General features: G+C 48.0%; 1 long non-coding RNA gene across 1 annotated transcript in view; it reads right to left on the bottom strand.

Annotated features, from left to right (window-relative positions):
* Positions 1-506: 506 nt before the first annotated feature.
* Positions 507-6,000, bottom strand: part of LOC146801619 (uncharacterized) — a 56,213-nt gene continuing 50,719 nt past the window's right edge. The window contains exons 2-3 of the long non-coding RNA XR_014968055.1: positions 1,024-1,206; positions 507-621 (exon numbers count right to left, since the gene is read on the bottom strand). This is a non-coding gene — a long non-coding RNA (uncharacterized LOC146801619). The remainder of the gene's footprint in view (positions 622-1,023; positions 1,207-6,000) is intronic.

Here is a 6,000-nt window from a genome sequence, read left to right as displayed (position 1 = left end):
ACTGCCGTGCAGGGGGCCGTGAAATGCCTTTTTCTGCTGTGGCTTCTGCTTCAGCCCAGAAATGGTGTGTGATCAAACAATGGTATAATGCGGGAACAAATTATTATAACAATAGTTTATAGAGTAAGTACTTAAATTAATCACTGGTGACATATTCAATTTTCTAATGCATGATTTATTTTAACCTTATCATATAGGTCTACAAACATTCACTCCTGGAGATGGTACCTGGGGTGTATAGAGGTGTTAAACTCATTAATTATACATACATAAATAAAGAGAATGAAAGAAACCTATAAGGAGGACAATAATTGCACCAAGTTGCACGGACATACACAATATATGAGATGAAAACAATAAATGTGCCAACTTGAAATTTTTCTTCAGTCATCCAGTTTTAAACAGATATGGCTGTGTTCTTTGTTTCTTCACAGTCCTTATAGGAGATAGCCTGTAGAGCGTGCACATGTGACGGGCAGTTTTGCCCTCTGTATCCTTGGTGTGTATCAGATAATGTCTTTCAGAAAAAATCGAGATTAGAAGACTCCTCCTATTAGAAATGTCGACACGTTTCGGCCTTGAAACTAAAGGCATCTTCAGGAGGAATGAAATACGAAGTACCTGTAGGGATAATATAAACACATATATATATTCAGTCTGGTGCATATAAAATGAGAGGTGCACCAGGTACTGACACCCAGGTGAGCATTTCAGAAATGTTAGACCAACAGAGCCTATTTGTGTGAAAAAAACGGAATTAAACAGGTTTAAAATCTAGAACGGTATCCTCAAGCCGTTTGTAACATTGGGTCCTATAAAGCATGCAGACCCGTGCTAACTTCCCACTGTCTGTCCATCAAGAGGGCAGACTGTGCATGTGGAACGCATGCTGTGGTATCATGATAGCATGTACACCTATACTGAAAATGCTATTTGTGATTGTGACTAAAACCGGAGGAGAAACCTTGTGATTCTGGAGCCATGCAAGAGAAAGGCTGAGGTAAATGGCCAAAGGGAACTTACCGGCAAAACATTACTGAGGTTGGAGGAAACCATCAGGGGGCCCTAAGTGGATAAAGGGCAAAAATGTGGCCATGAACCATCTAAGAAATGGCATTCAAACCATGAATGGTTTGATCCGGAGTAGGAGGGAAACCGATTCCCACGGAAAATACTGTGAAGTACCTGGACCAGGGATGCTGTGACCTGTGGAAGAAAGAAAGGATCTTGTCAACGTCTGTCATCAGTCTATGTAAACAGATGGAAGTTCCGATAGCAGGATTAACAAGCATTGGCATAGCCAATAGGTCTCGTCTTTGGGGCCTTATAAGTGTTTAGCCAGAGCTATTGACTTTGCCAATGTGTTTAAGCTGTGCTGTAGAGAAGTGTGGCTGCTGTGCAGCTTGTTGAAAAGTTGTAATAAAAAAGTGCCAGAAGCGTTTTTGTTACCTTATATATGACCAAGAAGGCATTATGTCCAGCAGAACAACCATATTAAAAAATGTATGTACAATAAAACATTTCCTCATTTTTCTTTTGTTCTTGCAATTCTGGCAACTTCTTTTCGCCTATTCCAATGGTTGTTTAAGTTTTTTTTGAGGGGGCATAAACAATTGGAGGTTGAAGGTTGTGAACTAGTACCTGTATTATAACGCTAGCAGCGGCCAGACGCTAGGGGAGAATCAACAGATGGCAGATTCTGAGAGCAGGCTGAGGTGGTGTTGAGTGATGTTGAGGTGGGAGTGGTGGTGGTGACTGGTGCTGAGACGATGCTGAGGTGATGCTGAATGATACTTAGGTCTTGCTGAGTGATGATGATGTGGTGGTGTACTATTGCAAAGGTGATGCTGAGTGATACTGATGTGGTGTTGAGTGATGCTGTGGTGGTGCTGAGTGATGCTGTGGGGGCCCTGAGTGATGCTGTGGTGGTACTGAGTGATGCTGTGGTGGCCCTGAGTGTTGCTGTGGTGGCCCTGAGTGGTGCTGTGGTGTTGCTGAGTGATGCTGTGGTGGGGCTGAGTGAAGCTGTGGTGGCGCTGAGTGATGCTGTGGTGGCGCTGAGTGATGCTGTGCTGGCCCTTAGCGATGCTGTGCTGGCCCTGAGCGATGCTGTGGTGGTGCTGAGTGATGTTGTGGTGGTGCTGAGTGATGCTGTGGTGGTGCTGAGTGAAGCTGTTGATGCTGTAGTGGCCCTGAGTGATGCTGTGGTGGTGCTGAGTGATGCTGTGCTGATGCTGAGTGATGCTGTGGTGGCTCTGAGTCATGCTGTGGTGGCGCTGAGTGATGCTGTGGTGGCGCTGAGTGATGCTGTGCTGGCCCTGAGCGATGTTGTGCTGGCCCTGAGCGATGCTGTGGTGGTGCTGAGTGATGTTGTGGTGGTGCTGAATGATGCTGTGGTGGTGCTGAGTGAAGCTGTTGATGCTCTAGTGGCCCTGAGCGATGCTGTGGTGGTGCTGAGTGATGTTGTGGTGGTGCTGCGTGATGCTGTGGTGGTGCTGAGTGAAGCTGTTGATGCTGTAGTGGCCCTGAGTGATGCTGTGGTGGTTCTGAGTGATGCTGTGGTGGTGTTGAGTGATGCTGTGTTGGCCCTGAGTGATGCTGTGGTGGCGCTGCGTGATGCTGTGGTGGCGCTGAGTGATGCTGTGGTGGTACAGAGTGATGCTGTGGTGATGCTGAGTGATGCTGCCGTGACACAGTGTCTTTGCTAGTTAAAGTGGTTAAGGAGGGGTAGAAGAGGGGTAGAGGGGTAGAAGAGGGGTAGAGGGGTAAAAGAGGTGTAGAGGGGTAGAAGAGGGGCAGAATAGGGATAGAAGAGGGGTAGAAGAGGGATAGAGGAGTATAAGAGGGGTAGAGGGGTATTAGAGGGGTAGAAGGGTAGAAGAGGGGTAGAAAAGTGTTAGAGGGGAAGAAGAGGGGTAGAGGGGTAGAAGAGGGGTAGAAGAGGGGAAGTAGAGGGGTAGAGGGGTAGAAGAGGAGTAGAAGAGGGGTAGAAGAGGGGTAGAGGGGTAGAAGGGTAGAAGAGGGGTAGAGGGGTAGAAGAGGGGTAGAAGGGGGTATAAGAGGGGTAGAGGGGTATTAGCGGGGTAGAAGGGTAGAAGAGGGGTAGAAGAGTGTTAGAGGGGTAGAAGAGGGGTAGAGGGGTAGAAGAGGGGTAGAAGAGGGGAAGTAGAGGGGTAGAGGGGTAGAAGAGGAGTAGAAGAGGGGTAGAAGAGGGGTAGAGGGGTAGAAGGGTAGAAGAGGGGTAGAGGGGTAGAAGAGGGGTAGAAGGGGGTAGAAGAGGGGTAGAGGGGTAGAAGGGTAGTAGAGGGGTAGAAGAGGGGTAGAGTGGTAGAAGAGGGGTTAGAGGGTTAGAAGAGGGTAGAGGGGTAGAAGAGTGGTAGAAGAGTAGAGGAGGGGTAGAAAAGGGGTAGAGGGGTAGAGGAGTAGAGGGGTAGTAGAGGGGTAAAAGAGGGATAGAGGGGTAGAGGGGTGGAAGAGGGGTAGAAGAGAGGTAGTGTAGAGGTAGAACTGAGAACCAGACCAGGCATGATTTCTCCCACAGTTTGACTTTTGAAATAAAAAGATTGTTTGTGTGTCCCCAGATATAAGTCTTCGCCATGGCAATAGTCCTATTTATTTAAGAGCCTTGTTAGTTGCTAATGAGAGAGAGACCACAGTGTCAACTAAACATGCAAATACACCAAAGTCAAATTAATATGCTCAATCTGATCAGCTCAATTAATATGAGAAAAGAAGCTGAAGTGGGTTAACAGAGGGCACCTATTCTTGGTAGACGGAGCTCCTTTTAGCTGAATGTGTGCGCCGGTTGTTGGGGTGGCGGTGGCTGTTTTATCGCACTGCTAACAATATTGTCAGAGAAGAACCAGGCCTCCCACACCTAGCAGATATTAAGCTGTCAAACAAAGAATAGCACCTTTTATTGTATTACATTTATTTTCTCCCTCTTTACAAATTAAAATGCAACAATGACATCCTCAAAATGTGTGTTCATGCACGTTTACAAAGGGGACAAGATAACGAGTTTTCCAAGAATTGGGATTACAATTAATGCGGACTAAAACACAGTAAAAGCAAAGAAGATATTGAGTGTGGAATGGCACCCTTTCAGTTAAGGTGCAAAATTGTGGGCACAAATGTAAGTTACAGCACACCAGGGGCTTCAGCCAGCCTTTCTCAACTAATCTCTTGGTTTCCAGCTATATGGCACGTCTGCGGCGTGTTTTAAAATTGTTTTTTTACTGTAGCTGCCAAGCCCGGTTCCGAGGCGAAGTCCAATGCGTTTTTTGTGAATAAATGTAAATGTAAATGTATGTGTCTTGTAAAGCGCACTGCTGCCCTGAGGCGTCGTGGCACTGTAGACCGCTGGGGAACCCGTCCTGGCTATCCCTGTGAGATGGTCCCTCCTGGGTATCTCCAAGGTGAAACCAGGCATCCCCAGCGAATGTGGGGGGCCGTTGTGGAGATGAGGCAAGCTAATGCCCAGAGTTGCCAAGTGTGTTCCTGGTTAGAGTAGGTACCGAGGCGAGAATTATCGAGTCCGTTTTGACCCTGGTCCACGACCCTGCCGCGTCAGGAATTGAACCCTGGTCCCTGGCCGACTCTCTGCTTGCGGATCTGCCGCCTCTAACCAGTGAGCCACACCTCTCCACTAAGTGGGCCCCCTTTCAATTGGATGCCTTGTGATGTGGACTGAAGAAAAGATTTGGCTGTGGTGGGCGCGTAGTGCAGTGAGAAAATGGTAAAGGACATGCCTCAACGCACATTGATGGGTGCGTGTTTCTGAGCGGCCAGAGATACCTTTAAACTGAAGTCTCCCACTCAACTTTGTGTGATGTCCATGCTTCGGCGAACATTACTTTTCGCACTGATGTGGAGTAAACACACAATGGTCTCAAAAGTAGGCAAGTGTAAGCATTAAGGTGCAAGGTTGGTAGACCAATGTGGACTCCAGGCGACTAAGTAACACTTTTTAAAACATTTACATAGATAATGAAATATTGCCGTAACTCCCCCTGCTGAAGATCTTTAATCTAAGAATGCTTATCAGAGAGACCTTTCTGTCCAGTATGGCTGTACTGTGTTTCCACTGTGTTAGTACTTATGGAGCTGGAACGAGACTGCAGAATTTAAGCCAGAACATTAAATCTGTGAGCCTCGCACTCTGGCAGCTGCTGCAACAAAACCTTGGCTTTCGCCGCGGAGGCAGAGTGCGGGCTGCGATGTCGCCTCTGTTCAGCGTGCCTGAGGCACGGACGCACTTCACGATGACAGTAGGAGGGTGGCGGGGACTTTTCAACATGGACAGCATGAGGAGGGGAGGGAGGGGCTAAAGGCACCACGGACAACATTTGAATTGAAAGCGGGGCGGCGCTTTGAGCTACGGGCAGGAAACATGAGCAGGACATTTAAAAAAGCATTGGCCGCATGTGCGCCTCGCGCTCAAAGTTAAAACAAGCGCATGCGAAATGCATTGGCCGATCACGATGCACTTAATTACCCGTGACGAAAAAAAGACAAATGGCGGATGCACGCGTGGACGCGCACATACACGCAAGCTTGAGGCCAGCAAAAGCCTCTAGTAGCACTTAAAAAAACCCTTACTAAAAGTCGAGCAAGCAGCGCATGCGCTGCTCTAGGCTCGACCTAAAAACAGGCACCAGGAAACCTGACCCCAAAGGGGTCTAGTAAAACTGGGGCCTCCCGGGCTGCAACACAACCCGCAGTAGAAAAAGGCATTTTGTAAACATCCATGCGGTGCCTGGCACGAGGAATCGTAAATCTGGAAATGCGTGTGAATGCTATGCCTCCCCAGGGGAGGCGTAGGGAGGCGCAACGACCAGGCGCGGTGCGTCCATTGGGGCGCTGGGGCGTTGCCCCACTAAGTTTGAGACGCAAGCAACCGAAGCAATTCAGATAATAATTCTTCTATTGCTAATCTTATCGTGCTGATCACGTACGCTAGTGACGCAACACTGTCAGTTTCACTTAGTGGGACACACC

Source organism: Triturus cristatus, chromosome 8, assembly GCF_964204655.1.
Source record: "Triturus cristatus chromosome 8, aTriCri1.1, whole genome shotgun sequence".
NCBI lineage: Eukaryota > Metazoa > Chordata > Amphibia > Caudata > Salamandridae > Triturus > Triturus cristatus.
Note: the sequence above shows the minus strand (reverse complement) of the source record. Positions and strands in the feature narration are given on the sequence as shown.